The 16,856-nt window shown below is 47.7% G+C and overlaps 1 long non-coding RNA gene across 1 annotated transcript; it reads left to right on the top strand.

Annotated features, from left to right (window-relative positions):
- The first annotated feature begins 554 nt into the window (after positions 1 to 554).
- Positions 555 to 6,203, top strand: LOC133629494 (uncharacterized). The gene is made up of 2 exons (XR_009821053.1): positions 555 to 637; positions 5,935 to 6,203. It is a non-coding gene; the product is annotated as an uncharacterized LOC133629494 (long non-coding RNA).
- The last annotated feature ends 10,653 nt before the right edge of the window (positions 6,204 to 16,856 follow it).

Here is a 16,856-nt window from a genome sequence, read left to right as displayed (position 1 = left end):
CACTAAAAGTGCTGGATTTTCATGTTTCTTCACTATTTACTGATATCACATTTCTTTATGTGGTGTATTGCATCAGAAACCACTCAAGAAGTCACATGACTAGAATCCAAATTCTGAGTAGTAAAGAAGCAGGAAGTGACAGTTTTTTGCAATGAAATCTATCACTGTGGTGGCTGGGTTACCACAATGATATAAACAGCATAGGGTCCTGTACAAAAACCTAGAGGAGGAAAAAAGGCAACATATTTTGGGGAAAAAAGCAGCTGAGTGACTGAAATGATTAAGGAGGCAAATGCAACATTCTTTTAATATTTCTATTTATCCTGGGAATAGAGCTCAAAGGGTTTCTAAAAGGTGGACGAAAGGTAGAAGCTGGAAATTCTGTCCTCACTTTGAAATCATTGAACTATTTCATTATTGTTTTTCCCTTTCCAGTTTTGGAAGAAAATGTGGATCTGGAAATCCTCATGGGATTGCACATGTGGATGATTAGGACAAATATCTGGCTTTTCAACCCGTGTTCTTACAACATTTTTGAATACCACAAGGAAAGAGTGATTGACTGCAGTAAGGATCAGCAGTGTGAGGACAGATAAGCTTATTTTTGGAAGTGGGACGACTCTCACAGTTGAGCCAAGTAAGTGTCATTATGTTATTTGTAAAATGTTGTTAATGTGGAGGAGGATGAAGGAATCTAACAGTTTGGGTTCATTGTAAGAACTTTCTGCTGCAATAATCACTCTGTCCAGGGTTTCCAGGTGAATCCTCAGCTTGAGCCTGCTAAGGAAGGCTGCCTCTATATATTGCTATTGCTCCATCATCCCCAAGCACTGGGTGTGCATTACTTCATAGAATCACAGAATCACAGAATGGTGGGGTTGGAAGGGACCTTTAGAGATCATCCAGTCCAAAACCCCTGCAGAAGCAGGTCCCACCTAGATCAGGTCACACAGGAACATGTCCAGTCTCCAAGGAAGGAGCCTCCACACCCTCCCTGGGCAGCCTAGGCCAGGGCTCCCTCCCCTCACAGGAAAAGAGATTTTTCTTATATTTAAGTGGAACTGTTTGTGTTCCAGCTTCATCCTCTCACCCCTTGTCCTGTTGCTACTTACTATAGAAAAAAGGGATGTCCTAACCTCCTGATACCCACCATTGAGATGTTTGTAACTATTGAGATCCACCCTCAGTCTCCTCTGCTCCAGACTAAACAGCCCCAGGTCCCACAGCCTTTTCTCGTATGAAAGATGCTGCAGTCCCCTGATCATCTTGGTGGCCCTGCACTGGCCTCTCTCCAGCACTTCCCTGTCCCTCGTGAACTGAGGAGCCCAGAACTGGACACAGGACTCCAGATGAGGCCTCACCAGGGCAGAGTAGACAGGGAGAAGAACCTCCCTTGACCTGCTGCCCACACTCTTCTTGATGCATCCCAAGATGCCATTGCCTTCTTGGCCACGAGGGCACATTGCTGGCTCACATTACTTAACGTGTTAACTGGATAGCAATTTGGCCCAAATTTCCTGTGAAGTGTCTTACCCTCCAGTGGATTTTCACTGAATCATTTTGAGCAGGAATGAACAACTTAGTCATGAGTTGACAGTGGAAAGATGTTTTCAGATGGATCTTTAGCTCTCTGGTATAAGAAGTTAGTTTTTGACACTACAGATTCTTAAGGGTTGGAAAGGACCTCGAGAGATCATCCAGTCCAACTGCCCTGCCAGAGCAGGACTACCTAGAGTAGAAACACAGGAACTCATCCAGGTGGGTTTTGAATGTCCCCAGACTCTACAACCCACCTAGGCAGCCTGTTCCAGTGCTCCCTCACCCTCACAGTGAAGAAATTATTCCTTCTGTTTCTTTGGAACCTCTTATGTTCAAGCTTATACCCATTGTCCTATCATTGGACATTACTGAGAAGAGCCTGACTCCATCTTCCTGACACCCAGCCTTTATGGATTTGTAAAGATTAATGAGGTCACCCCTCAGGCTCCTCTCATGAGGAGATGAATGGAGCATGGCAGTTATTTTGTTATTTCTCTTCATGTTTAGCTTTAACATAAGTGACACTAACACCACATTCATAGTTTCACCAGGTAAATAATTCCACTGGCATGGAAACAGAGGAGAAAGGAGCTTCAATATCCTTGGGCTTAAATTTTCACAGCTGCCTCATGTCTAAGACTGCTTAGAATGAAAGAAAATTGGCTATGAAGTTGCCTAGGCTCTGAAAATGCAAATGTGATGAGCAGGGATTATAACAAGCCTTAGTTCTTCCCAGCTCTATTTGGAATTTTATGATGTAAAGAATAGGTGGATGTCACCCCAAGGTTTTTTGTGGAAGTATGAATAATGGGGCAGGAGGTGAATTTGTTAAGTAGATCTTCGTTATCCTGAACGTCCAGGTGCATACCTTAAGACTTGTTACGATGCTTTTAGAGGTCTGCGTGTCCTTCAAGTGCTGCAAAAATGTCCCATGTAATTTTACGTATCTAAAACATCCTGCTCTCCTTCCAGAAAGCCATGGGACTCCCTTAGGTGCTGCCTAATATCTGTCCAGGTCTGTTGGGTGTCTTGCATGGGAATAAATGTCTGCTTTGGAACAATTTAAGTCCATTTCAAATTCCAAAGGGCTAAAGGAATACAAAGTTATCATTCTGGAGAAAGATTTGTTCCTCCCAACCAGCAAATCCTCAGTTGCAAGTGTAGGGCCAGACAAAACTGCCAGATTCCATTATTTTAACATCACTCTACGTTGATTGGAAGATGATATTTGCTTGTTTGTTTGTTGAAAGAAGCAAAATATGCCATAGAGAATAGTAGAATGTGGCAAGAAGAAAACAAAAGACAGGGAGAGGGAAGACTGAGCAGTGGTATTGCCATTTCAGACATTCACAGAAATGCTGGAATGATGCTCTTGTTTCTCACATCAAGAGTCCTGTATGTACATAAATCCCTCCCAAAAGCAAGCAGTTGTAGGGATTTGTGTATGTGTTTTCAGATAATGCAAAATAGTGGGGCTCAGTTGATGCTTTTGGAAATAATTCTCTTTATCAACCACAGTTGCACTGTGTACATTTGCTCCTGCTGAAAGTCTTACCCAGTGCATCATGCCACAGAAGCAGCTTGCTAGTATATTGACTGTTTAGAAATGCTGGAGATGAGAAAAAATGAAAAGCCTCTTCTCAGATAACAAAGAAACCACAGGACTGGCAGACTCTGGCAGAACCATGTTACAGCACCTGGAAAGGAAATGCATGTGGGAGGAATAGCAAAATGAGCCTTTTTTGATTGACATGTTTAAACTGTTACAGCTGCGCTTGTTTTTGGGAACAGCACTCAACTGACTGTGGAGCCAAGTAGATGTGCTTTATGTACTAACCTTGTCTGAGTTGTAACTCAGACTCCCTAATGCCTTAAAGTAGCTACTTAGACTGTAGGCTTTCTATCTATTACATTCTCATATGCAGTTAGATGATTTAAGTATTAAAGTCATGCTTTGACAGTTTAAAGGGAAATAAAGTTTCTGTGCAGGCTGACATTTAAGTCCTTAAGAATTTCTATTATGTCAGAATTAGAAACACAGCACTGAGACGAGAGAAGGATGATATACAAAAGCATTGAATGGAACCTTATGAACATTTCTGTACTAGTTTAATCATAGAATCACAGAAGGTGGGGGTTAGAAGGGACCTTTAGAGATCATCCAGTCCAACCCTCCTGTTGAAGCAGGTTCACCTAGATCAGGTCACATAGGAACATGTCCAGGTGGGTCTTGAAGAGCTCTAAGGAAGGAGCCTCCACACCCTCCCTGGGCAGCCTGGGCCAGGGCTCCCTCCCCTCACAGGAAAATAGATTTTTCTTATACTCAAGTGGAAGTTTTTGTGTTCCAGCTTCATCCCATCACCCCTTGTCCTGTTGCTACTTACTATAGAAAAAAGGGACGTCCCAACCTCCTGACACTAAATTATTCAGAGTTGGGGTTAAACTGAATAGGTCAACTGAATTCAGTGAATGTTTGATTCCTGTTTGGTATCTGTTTGCTGTAGGTGAAGCTATGTCAGAGTACTACTTGGCTTTCACCTCAGTTGTTCAGTATTGGGGTACCGGTGGCAAAGAGAGTAAAATCAGAGCCCCTTGATCCAACCTTAAAAAAGTGTCCTGTATTGAGAAAAATGTTACACCTGAAAGATCTTTTGACCACCCTGCAAGGCAGATGCCATGCAAAATTCAAAGCCTAATGCACCTCTTTTTAGCAAAGAGATCCATCAGCATGCTCCTGACAAGCTGGACATGTAAATCTTTTCTTGTCTGTCTAACCAGCCTTCATAAGCTGAGCTCTGTCTGGCAAGGAAGCACGCTGGATGATTCCCTTCAGTTTCTTGATTTTATCAAAATTCATGTTGCTAATCTTGTCCTGACATTTGTATGTGGAACCAGCCTGGTTTCTCCATCTATGATCTGAGGGCAAAGATATTTTATTTTTCAAGAAATCACAATGATTTGTTGGCTACTGAATCATTTTGAGACCACTGTTTCCTGAAAAGACATCTCTTTCAAGTTTAAGCAATCATGTTTCATTACTTGTATGTCATAAGAAATTCCTTGAGAAGGCTGCTGCTATGTAGTTGAAATTAAGGCTTCTGCAGTTGTGAAACCTTTATCATTCATGTGTGTTGCTTGGAATTGGGAACTGAACTCTAAAATGCCTTCAAAACTGAAAAAGAAAAGTATGTAAAAGTTTCAGAGTAACTCTTTGGAAAGATGAGAGAGCAGGGATTTCAAATCCTCTGAAAGCTTATCAGCATCTTTTAAGCTCTTTCAAAACTCCAATGCTCGGGCACATTTGTCATGCCTTGAAGTTTGTTGGTTTCTTAACACTAAAACATTACCTCTGAAGGTTATTACACTAATTTAAGGAAGCTTGTAAGAAGATTTGTCCATGGACATCAGAAGTTCATTGGCCTCGGGTTGTTCTTCCCTTCAAATCAGTTTATTATACCAATTCTGCATTATACTTCTAACTGCCCCTGGAGCTGTGGAACAAACAATATGTCACAGCAGATGGATGAGAAAGGTCACACTTTTCAGAACAGGCAAAAGAATTTTTGTTGAACCCAGTACCAGTATTACTCTTTTTCATTGTCTCCTGATGTGTCGGAATAGCTCACAGCACGTGCAATGTCTAGTGAGGAAAACTTTCCCCACAGCTGAAAGTTCTTGACCTTGTCAGGAACTCCTGGAGAAGTGGAGATCCACAATTCACAGACTTCTGATTGCTTCTCTCCTACTTCCCCATCTTAGAGACAAAAGTCGTTCTTGCATCTGAGCATTTGTTCTAGAAAAGATCAACCTTGTCCCCCAGTCCAGCAGCAGCACTTCATTTCTGCAATGTCATTCATTGGGGTAACTTTGCACAATAGTGAAGCAGCAAACTGACATCTCTTTGTCCTGTTACTCTTGCTGTGGTTAAACCTTTTAGCCACATCAGGAGAAGATTTGGGGGAGGGGAGGGAGAGTTAAGGAAAACCAGTTATTCTCCTATGTCTCTGGAATATGCAAGACAGTCCTTGATCAAAGTGTTATTTTTAGGAATTAAATTGTTGAGAAAGCGGTATAATTTGACTCTTGGAAGGGAATAAATAAATGTTCTCTTCTGGTTTGCAAGTCCTTTACTTATAAATAAAGAATGAGCTTTGGAAAAAAGGAGGCTTAGAATCTTGTGAACTGAAAGCTCCCATAAAAACCCCTACTCTCTGCCTTTGATCTGATCTTTTAGAAGCAGCAGTAAGAAATAATGAGGAAGAAAAGGCAGTTAGTCATTGATAAAGCCAGGAATTAGTCACAGCTGGAGTATGTATGAACTTTAAGTGACAGCACCTCAGACAAGTTGGCAATCAAACCAAATCATGCCCAAACAATGCTTTATTTTTTTTACAGACAACATAAGGAGTTCTGACCCACAAGTCATTGTGATGAAGTCGAGAAACTGGAAGAAGATGGCAACACCAAGAAAGTAGCTTGTTTGGCAAGGAAGTTCTATACAAAGAATGTCATCTTGGAGGTGTCCTCTAATGAAGTCATATATGAGCAAAATACACCCGTTTTGACATCAGAAGGGTTGTACGATACCATTAAGGTGGTCAGTGCAACAAAAGGCACAGAGGTGGCTTGCACAGCCAAACACGATGGCAAAGAAACATTGCTAGGTACAGTTTTGTGGTACAGCTGCAGCTTATTTCTGGAGGCAGCATCTTCTGATGCTTGCTGTTTCTCCTGCTAGTGAGTGCTGTGCTGGGTAACCAGCAGAAATGGGGAAGACATCTGGTACATGAGCAAGTGGAGATGACAGATGTTTAAAAGCATAAACAATCTGAACTGTTTAACAACTTGGAGTTACTTTTTTTGGGAGAAAAGTAAGGCACAGTCTTTTTTAAAAATGCACATTTAGTTATGACTAAATAGTTTCCCCCTGGAAGCAAACATCTTGGCACAGCCTGAAATAGCCTTTGTAAGCACAGCAAAAAGTTACAGTGGTGGGATTTTGTTTCTTTTTCTTGAAAAAGGGGATTGATTTTTTTACTCATTCAAACACTAAACCCAAAGCAATTCAATAATTCTTCTGTTTTCTGCAAATGCATGGAGAAATCTCCTCCTCTTCATTAACCTTAGAATTAGTGAGTGGGCAGCGGAGCCTCAGGCTGTACTGCCCACGTGTTCCTATGGGAAGGGTCGTGTGAACATTTTGTTTAATCCTTTTAAAAATGTGACTATCACTTGTAACACTTTTTTATTGTCATGCTACAGAAAAGGAGGCTGAAGAATCAGTAACAGGGAACATTTGCAACACCACAGACATCTCTATGCAAGGTTAGTTACCTAATAGATTGTGAAGATACATGGCAATGTTGGTGGTAAATGCATGCAAATATATTTTCTCCTGGGTAGGGGAATCAAAATACAGCTGCTTTAAAAGGCAGCTGGTTTAGCAGCAGACAAGCATCATAAAGCAAAACCCAGTGTAGACAGACATCCTCCTCCCATGTTGTTGTCATGTATCTCTGTCATCTTCCCCTGAATCGATAACCTTTGGGTTTGGTTTTTTTCCCACTTTCTGACAGTGTCACGATATCCAAATCTAGACCATGATCTCTCTCATCTTTTCTCTATCACTGAACAGATGCTGAAGCGGAGAAAACAAACATGCTCTCTGTGACTGTGTTGGGCTTGAGAGTCCTGCTGGCAAAAAGTATTGCCTTCAATGCACTCATGAGCATCAAGCTGTTTCTTTTCTGAGGTAAGGAAGCACATAGCTTGATCTATAGAAATACTGGAAGCTCATGCCAGGAATGACCCCTTGTCTTTTTGTAGTTCTCTGTCATTATACCTGTTCACCTGCTCCTGCTCCCTTTAAATAACTCTTGTAGGTTTCTGGGAAAAAGCACAATGCTTATCTAAACCTCATCCCCAACAACAACCAAAAAAATCCACCTGAAAATCGTCCCATTGTCACTCCCAAACCACCAAGAAAACAGCCCCTTTCATATCCAAAGCTCAGTTCTTGCTGTCTGGTACCCAAATTTTCTTTGCAGCAAACTTTCTTTGCCAGAACAACTCAGGTATTACCAGAAGTGCCTGAGAGAGATCTCACTGACTGTTTCAAGTGGTAGAGCACAAAGCCTGGAGAAGAATGAACACAAATAAGGGGTTAAAAGCAAGGCTCTGAAAACACTGACATGTGAAGTAGTGGGAGGAGAGAGAGGAGAGGGGAGGCTTTTTAAATTAAGGTATACAAAGAGGCACAAAAGATAGTCCAGGTTAAGTTTTGTGAGTGTCTGCCTGTCTTGATCTCACAGCTGTCAGACAATGGCATGTAGCCCCAGTTGCATTAAAGGGCCGATGTGGAAACAAGGCAGCAGCACTGTGAAGAGCAGCTGGAGAGCTTGTCCCAGCAGCACAACGGGTCAAACGGCCAACGTCAAATCTACTGACAACAACCACGCAGAAGACAACAGAGCACCCTCCCCTTCAGACCTTCCGTACTGCCGAGTCCTGCCTGGCCAGTGGATTTCATTTCAAGACTTGTAGCTGCTTTTGCTGTTTCTTTTTCTCTGAACTGAGGAGACTGTATTTTTTCTTAACCCCCTGCTAAGTAGAAGTTGATCACACCACTGTTCTCACTTCTACACAGCAGCATCCAACCTGCCTCTGACTTGCGGAAACAGACTCTGTAACTCCAAGAGTGATAAGGAAGGATGTTTATTCGGCACGGTGGGGGCAGGGGGTGTATAAACTTGCCCACCCGACTGGGCAACTTGCTTGACTTATATTTGTTACAAAGTCACAAAATCATATGGTGACATTATCCACCTAGACAAAGACACAACCTGTCCCCGATTTGGCATGTAAATTAGGTCTTTTCTTCCTTTCCTTTTCGTGGTGTCTCCCGGTGATGGTCTTTGGGGCCTCGGGAGATGAAGGCTGATAAGTCCTGAGGCTTTCTCACCACTGATCTTTGGGCAACTTCAGATATCACTTGGCCCCTTGCAGAACCGGTTTCTGCCCTCAAGGAAGTTGGAGGACCCGGGAGGTGTTGTGTGAGGAGATAACCACGACCTTTTTACAGCTCCTGTGTGAATTTATTTTGTCTGAAAAAATAAGCTTGATACTATTGCAATAAGTTAGTATAAGGTTTATTAGTACATGTTAGTATAAAGCTCTACATCACATCAATAGCTTTGAAAAATCCAGTCCTCATAGATATATGACCCTTTAAAAACAGCATTTACAGGCATGTTGCGTTATTGATGTATTACTGCTGAGAGAATTCAGGCAGAGTAGATGCTATTTATAGCTTTAATGATTTTTAGATAGCTTTAGCATCAGCAATTTTATAGTGTAGATGAGACCTGTGTTGGATGTGAAGTGATTCAATTCAACCAGATAATGTTCAGCCAAGGAAGTGTTTCTTTATTAAACCTGCATTTCTTCTGCAAAATGTGTGGCACACGGCAGTTTAGGCTACAGAAGTGGTGACCAAAAGAAAGCTTTACTAAGCCTAAATGCTGTGGTTTGTTCTGTGCTTTTTCTTATGACTTTGAGATGGAGATTGCTGAAACACAACTGACCTAATGATCAGTCAGAATAGAAATTCAAATGAGGTCTGGCCTTTCTGATGCATCTTTCTTTTGCATGGTAACAGAAAGGCACATGTCTAAGGAGCAATCAGTTAGAAGACAGTTTGATATGAGTATGAGGAAGGAAAATGCACATTTCAGAAAAAAAAAGCATCCTGTTTTTTTCCACTCATTGATACTAGGAACAGGCCAAGAGGAATTAATGTAAGGTGGTGTGATGGAAAAATAGTTTCCATAGCAACTTGGTTATTATTCAAAAGACCCCAACATACACATCCCCTGACTCATTTTCTCTCGCTAGCAACAGACAGAATGCTGTGGTCAACCTTATGACTAAGTTACACCAGGCAAGACTAAATCCCCCTTTGTTTGAAAAACAAGTTAACCAGATCCTGAAGGGGAAATAAGGTTTTTCATGTATTGACTGTTCTACCGATGGCTTTAAGACAGCTTCTACAGAGTGCATAGCAAGGTCAGTTTAATTAAGCTTTTCCAGGTTAGTCAGTCCCTACACACACCTAGATGACCCTCACTGTATGAAGAGAAGTGAAATGTGCATGACAAACTCAAAACCAGCATCATACTTTAGTTCATCCTACAACCATACTGTGTATCAGGGGAAGCCATTCACTAGCAGATTGTTTTGATCATGATTTTGTGGCGTCACCCGGAACCTTTTTATCTTGCACTCCACACTTTGCAATCTCTCAGGCAAGACTCAGATTGGGAGTACCATTTCTGTGTCTCCATGAAAACCATGGAATGACATTTTCCTGGATAGTTCTCAGGAGTCCAAATGAGATGCAAAGAGATGATACAGCAGGTGAGTCACAGCATCTCTGGGGGACCGTGGGCTTTTAGCATTGCAGCTGCTGTTGCAGGACTGCCATGGATGTCAAATGACAAAGAAGACGTGTAGGGTCTAAATCTTGTTTGGCATCTTGGAAGACATGAAAAGGAGAGACAAACTTAAAATATCCAGAAGTCTGTTGTAATGTGGCAGATGAAGCTCTTGGCAGCTTCTAAGTTCAAGATCCTGGCATCCTTAGGGTGTTCAGGATCAGAACCAGTGCAAAAGCTTTTGAGATTCCTTGGCCCAACATGTAGACTAATTCACCTCTTAAAAGCATTCCAGTCAGGTTGTTCAAGGTAGGGAGAGCACATAATACACCTTTCCCCACTAAGTATGTGGAGGAGAATACAGTTATTTGCTTTATTGCTTTAGTTTTCCTGAGTATTTCTGTGTCTTAGTACATCTACTGCAATACAACAGCATTTTGAAGAGAGAGCTTAAGGAACCAATTTCACAATCAGCATCTTTATTGACACAAAATGGCAATATTTACAATCCTTAATCAAATTCTGACATGACAGCTTTCTGCAAGTTCAAGTCATTTTGTTGCAGGCTTCAACTAGTTGTATAGACTTGGGTTTTACTTTTTATTATGTCTGAAAGACTTTCATTTTTGTCTAAATATCATCATGGTTATTTCTCTGCTAGATTTAGTTGAACTGTAGAGTAACTTCTATAGCCAAGCTGCTCAGAAAGTCACTTTGCTTTCCTGTGTAATAGTCCATTATAATGATGATGACATCTAGATTTCAAGTTAAAATCTAAACTACTTTGCTAACTCCTGAAAAATCTCTTCTTCTGGACACTGCATAAAGACAACATCATGTTTTAGATAAGATGAGCTGGTTTACATTCCACTCTCAATAGCATTTCAAGTGCTGTTAAATTTTACCAACATCAGGAAATTTTTAATTGTGCCTCTACTTGTGGTGGTTTAGCCTGATGTCCACCCAGTCATTAAATCACTCCCCCTCCTAAACTGGAGAGAGAGAGAAATATAACAAAGCACTTGTGAGTTAAGGACAGAGAGGTCACTCAGCAATCAGCGTCACGGGCAAAACAGGGAGAAAAGGTTTGATAATTACAAAAGAAGAGCAGGGAGATGAGAAATAAAACCGCCTGGAAAACCCCTCCCCCCACCCCTCCTCTGGCCAGGACTCCCCTTCCTTCCCCCCAGCAGCGCAGACCATGGGGGTTGTGCTCAGTTCATCGCAGATGGACTTTGCCACTGCTGCTGCTCAGGGGGAGGCCTCCTCACGCTTCCCACTGCTGCACTGTGGGCTCCCTCCCACGGGAGACAGTCCCTCACCAACTGCTGCAGCGTGGCTCCTTCCCACGGGCTGCAGCTCCTCACCGACTGCTCCAGCCTGGGGCCTGCCATGGGGGCAGCTCCTCACACCCTGCCCCAGCGGGGGTCACCCACCGCCACAACAGTCCCACGGGGACACACTGCTCCAGCCCGGGGCCCTCCCAGGCTCACAAGCGCTGACACAAACCTGCTCTGCACGGGCACCAAAAAAGAGGATTTAGACCCTAAAGGTGTCAGTTTAGACTAAAAAATGGAGATTGAGAGCATAAAAGAGGGGGACTAGACCGAAAACAAGGATTTACCCCTTAAAAACAAGACTTTAGGCCCAAAAAATGAGGATTTAGACCCTAAAACTGTGGGTTTAGACCCAAAAAACGAGGCTTTAGATCCTAAAAGTTTGGGGTTAGATCCAAAAATGGGTATACAACTGGGGGTTTAGATCCCAAAACAAGGCTTTAGACCCTAAAATCTAGACTTTAGACTCCAAAAATGAGGGTTTAGACCCTAAAACAGTGGGTTTAGATCCCCAAATAGAAGGATTTAGACCCTGAAACTAGGGATTTAGGTGGTATAGATAGACCTTAAAACAGGGGGGTTTGACCAAAACAGAGAATTTAGTCCCTAAAACTAGGAGTTTTGGCATTAAAATAAGGCTTTAGACCCTTAAACAGTAGGATTTATACTGAAAAAGAGGATTTAGACGCTAAAACTGGTTGTTTAGATGCCCAAAATAAGGATTTAGACCCTAAAAGCAGGGGTATAGTTGTAAAAACGAGGATCCAGACCCTAAAACCGGGAGTTTAGACAGCAAAAATGAGGATTTAGACCCAAAACCAGATGGTATAGACCTCAAAAAAAGGATTCAGACCCTAAAAACAAGACTTTATGCCCAAAAAATGAGGTTTTAGACCCTAAAACTGTGGGTTTAGACCCAAAAAAGGAGATTTAGACCCTAAAACAGGGAGTTTAGACTGAAAACCAGGACTTAGACCCTAACGCTGGGTCTTTAGACTCCAAATACAAGGATTTAGACCCTAAAACCAGGGTGTTAGTCCTAAAAACGAGGATCCAGACCCTAAAACTGGGAGTTAAGACACCAAAATAAGGGGATTTAGGTGCTAAAACTGAGGATTTAGACCCCAAAAATGAGGATTTAGACCCTAAAGCTAGGGTTTTAGCCATAAAAAAGAGGATCCAGATCCTAAAACTGGGAGTTTAGACAGCAAATACGAGGATTTAGACCCAAAACCAGGTGGTATAGACCTCAAAACAAGGATTCAGACCCTAAAAACTAGACTTTAGGCCGCAAAAATCTGGATTTAGACCCTAAAACTGTGGGTTTAGACCCAAAAAAGGAGATTTAGACCCTAAAACAGGGAGTTCAGACCGAAAACTAGGACTTAGACTCTAACACTGGGTCTTTAGACCCCAAAGACAAGGATTTAGAGCCTAAAAGCAGGGGTTTAATCTGCAAAACTGAGATAAAGACCCTAAAACCGGGAGGTGGGGAGGGTCGTTGGCGCCCCGCAGCCTCCATTTCCCATGACCCCCAGCGCGTCGCTGCCGCCCAAAGCCGCGGGCGGCAGCCGCGGTGCGTGCCGGGAGCTGTAGTTGTGCGGCGGCGCCCGGCAGGAGGCGGCGTGCGGCGGAGGGGGCGGGGCCTCGGGTTCCCAGCGTGCCCCGCGCGGAGCCCTTGCTCGTGCCCCGCTGGCGTGGGCTGCAGGAGGCTGTGGTTGTGCTGGAAGCTCATCGTGGAGCGAGCTCCTGGCAGCAGCTGGGAGCCTGTGGGGAGGTGGCCGTGCAGAGCAGGTTTGTGTCAGCGCTTGTGAGCCTGGGAGGGCCCCGGGCTGGAGCAGTGTGTCCCCGTGGGACTGTTGTGGCGTTGGGTGACCCCCGCTGGGGCAGGGTGTGAGGAGCTGCCCCCATGGCAGGCCCCAGGCTGGAGCAGTCGGTGAGGAGCTGCAGCCCATGGGAAGGAGCCACGCTGCAGCAGTTGGGGAGGGACTGTCTCCCGTGGGAGGGAGCCCACAGTGCAGCAGTGGGAAGCGTGAGGAGGCCTCTCCCTGAGCAGCAGCAGCGGCAAAGTCCATCTGCGATGAACTGAGCACAACCCCCATGGTCTGCGCTGCTGGGGGGAAGGAAGGGGAGTCCTGGCCAGAGGAGGGGTGAGGGGAGGGGTTTTCCAGGCGCTTTTATTTCTCATCTCCCTGCTCTAATTTTGTAATAATCAAAGCTTTTTCTGCCCAAGTTGAGTCTGTTTTGCCCGTGACGCTCATTGCTGAGTGAGCTCTCTGTCCTTAACTCACAAGCGGTTTGTTCTATTTATCTCTCTCTGCTGTGCAGTTGAGGAGGGGGAGTGATTTAATGACCGGGTGGCCATCAGGCTAAAGCAGCACAGGGGGGTGTAAGTAGAGGGGATGCTTGTCCAAGAAACGATTCCGATTGTGCTTGTGCTTCTCTTGCAGCACAGAGCTGTCTGGGCTGCAGGGCCACAGCTGCCTGAGGTGAAGCACAGAGAGATGCAAAGTACTGAGGAGAAACACCAAGCATGAAAGCTGCTTTGTTTTTTCACGCACGCCAAAGAGATTTGCCTTCTCATGTAGGCACTTGGAGTGGAAGCAGGTGCACAGATGAGCTGCAAAGCCGTGCAGGAGCGGAAAAAGGGCTCCAGGCGGCTGGCTGCTGATGGGAGCTGGCAACAGAGTCCTCCTTGGGAAGAGGCAAGAACTGGACTGTGGTTGAGTCAGAGAGACAGTCTTTGACTTGTGTGAGCTGCTGCTGCCGCCAGCTGCCGGAGGCAGCACGGGCACGTTGTCGCCAGGCCCCTGGAGCACAGTCTGTGCTGCAGTTTGTTGCGGGAGGGGTGTCCCATCCCTGCTTGTGCCTCCCTCCCCTGCTGGCCCCCTGCGTGGTGCCCCACGCAGAATGGCCCCCGCCCCAGCGCCCGCAGGCAGCGGCTCTGTGACATCAGCCCCGGGGCCGAGGTGCCGCGGGCAGCGCCAGCACTGCGGGCATTGCATCGGCCGCAGCGCTGCTGGGCACGAGCCCTCCCTCGGCTCTGGCAGCTGCCGCGTGTTGCCGCAGCAATGAAGCTTGTGCTGGTCTTTGTGCTGCTGGCCCTGTGCTGCTGGCCTGCGAGCGTGGCAGGGGACAGCTGTTGGTAAGTGTCTGTGGAAGGGAGCTGGGGCAGCCCTTCCCTGCAGGGTGCGCTGGTGCCACGAGCTGTGAGCCAAGGGTTCCCCAGCGGCCCCGCTGCCCGTGCGGCGCCCGCTGGGGAGGGCAGACGGCTGCCCTGCAGCCCCAGCAGCAGCCAGCCCCGGAGCAGGACACTCCTGACTTGCTCTTTGCAGGGGGAGCTGCGGCACCCGGCCCCTGGCTGAGCAGCCGTGGCGCGTGGTGGGTGGCGTGAATGCCCCCGTGGGGGCCTGGCCCTGGACCGTCAGCATCCAGAATCCCTGGGGAGAGGGCACCGGGCATTTCTGTGGAGGGAGCCTCATCCATTCCCAGTGGGTCCTGACCGCAGGACACTGCGTCGACTTCTACCGGTGAGTAGGAGCAGGGCAGGGCCGTCCCCCCGGCACTGGCAGGGGCCCTGTCTGCGGCCCGGCCTGCCGCTGGCGTGCCAGGGATGGCGTGTGCCGGGCACGGGCCGGGCTGGTGCCGCCGCTTCCCGGCAGCCTGGGGCCGGCGCTGCCTGGAGCCCAGGGCACGCCGGGGCAGCCGTGCCCTCCGCAGCGCGGCTCGCCTCTCTCCCTCGGCCAGCAGCAGGCAGGGCACTGCTGGGCTGGGCCGGGCTGCAGCGCACGGCTCCGCTCCCTCTGAGCCCTCTGCTCCCCATCTGCCTTCCAGGAGACTGCCGTGGTTTCGGGTGGTGGTCGGGGCCAACCAGCTGACTCTGACGGGCCCCGAGGTGCAGGTGCGATACACCACGCGGGCGCTGCTCCACCAGAGCTACTTCAACGTCACCGACTACGACATTGCCCTGCTGGAGCTGGACCGGCCCGTGGAGTGCAACCAGTACGTGCAGGTGGCCTGTGTGCCTCACCCCGCCGACGTGGTGGTGTCCCAGCTGAGAGACTGCTACATCGCTGGCTGGGGCCACACCACCGCACGAAGTGAGTTCCCCTGGGGAAAGCGCTGCTGTGCCCAGGGCAAGCCTGGCACGCTGGGGAGACGGCTCGGGCTGGCGCGGAGCCCAGGCGGGAGCCAGAGTCGGGCTGCGGGGACGGGCGGCTGCAGACGGGCCTGAGCTCCCTCAGGCTGCCACGGTGCTCAGGGCTCTGGGACACCTTTCTCGTGAGGAGAGCACCTGGAGCTCTCTGACCTTTGAGAGGAAACCTTCTCAATGCTGAGAGATAGCTCAAGGGCTGGGGTTTAGAGGCTGGGGCCAGGTTGTTTTGGCTGGGGGCCAGTGACAGGACGAGGGGTAAGGGGCACACGCTGGAAGACGGCAAGTTCCCCTGGAAGAGGTAGAAAAATGTCTCTGCAGTGAGGATGCTGGAGGCCTGCACAGGCTGCCCAGGGAGGCTGTGGAGGCTCCTTCCCTGGTGGTTTCCAAACCCACCTGGACACGTTCCCCTGCCTCCTGCTTGAGGAGAACCAGCTTGAGCAGGGGCTTGGGCTGGATGAGCTCTCGAGGGCCCTTCCCACCCCCAGCCTTCTGGGACGCTGTGATTCTCAGCCACGGCCCCAAGGCAGCCCCACGGGAACGATGGGTCCGGTGTCTCTTTGGCAAGGTGCAAAGCCAAGGCCCAGGGAAGGGCTCTGGCAGCCAGGGGAGGGGAAGTGTCCCGCAGCTGCTGGGGGCTAATTCCTTGCTGTGCTCACAGCCCACGGATCCGACGTGCTGCAGGAGGCCAAGGTGCGCCTCATCGATGCCAGGCTGTGTAACAGCAGCCAGTATAACAATGGGTCCATCCACAGCTACAACCTGTGTGCCGGCTACGCGCAGGGTGGCATCGACGCCTGCCAGGTAGGAGCAGCCGCGAGTCAGGCGCGGCAGCAGCCGCAGCCCTGTCCCACCTGGGGCTGCTGGGGCTCCCCAACACCCCCCTGAGCCTCTGTCCTGTGCTGCAGGGTGACAGCGGGGGCCCGCTGGTCTGCAGAGCTGCGGGCGCCAACTTCTTCTGGCTCGTGGGCGTGACCAGCTGGGGGAAAGGCTGTGGCAGAGCGCACAGGCCCGGGGTCTACACCTCCACCCAGCACTTCTACTACTGGATGCTGGAACAGATGCGCTCAGCAGGAAGGGCTGCTGCTCTCACCCGGGCGTGGAGACGTCTTCCCACCGACTCGGGGCCCTTTCCGCGGCCCAACCCCGAGCTAGTCCCGGCACCAGAACCAGCGGACGGCTTTGGGCCCTGCCAACTCCCCATCAGCTCACTGGCTGATTTCTTCAGTTGTCTTGGGGAGCTGCTGCGGGGCCTGAGGGGAAAACTGGCTTGAGCAGCAGGACTGTGCTGGATGTGCAGGACTGGGCTCTGCCCCTCTCCTTCGTTGTAGCTCCTTAGCAGTAGGCGTTAGGTAGGAGGAAGTAGAAGCTGAGAAGCTGTTTGCAGAGAGTTGT

Source organism: Colius striatus, unplaced genomic scaffold (assembly GCF_028858725.1).
Source record: "Colius striatus isolate bColStr4 unplaced genomic scaffold, bColStr4.1.hap1 scaffold_47, whole genome shotgun sequence".
NCBI classification, from domain to species: domain Eukaryota; kingdom Metazoa; phylum Chordata; class Aves; order Coliiformes; family Coliidae; genus Colius; species Colius striatus.
The sequence above is the reverse complement of the archived record's forward strand: the minus strand, read 5'-3'. Positions and strand labels throughout refer to the sequence as shown.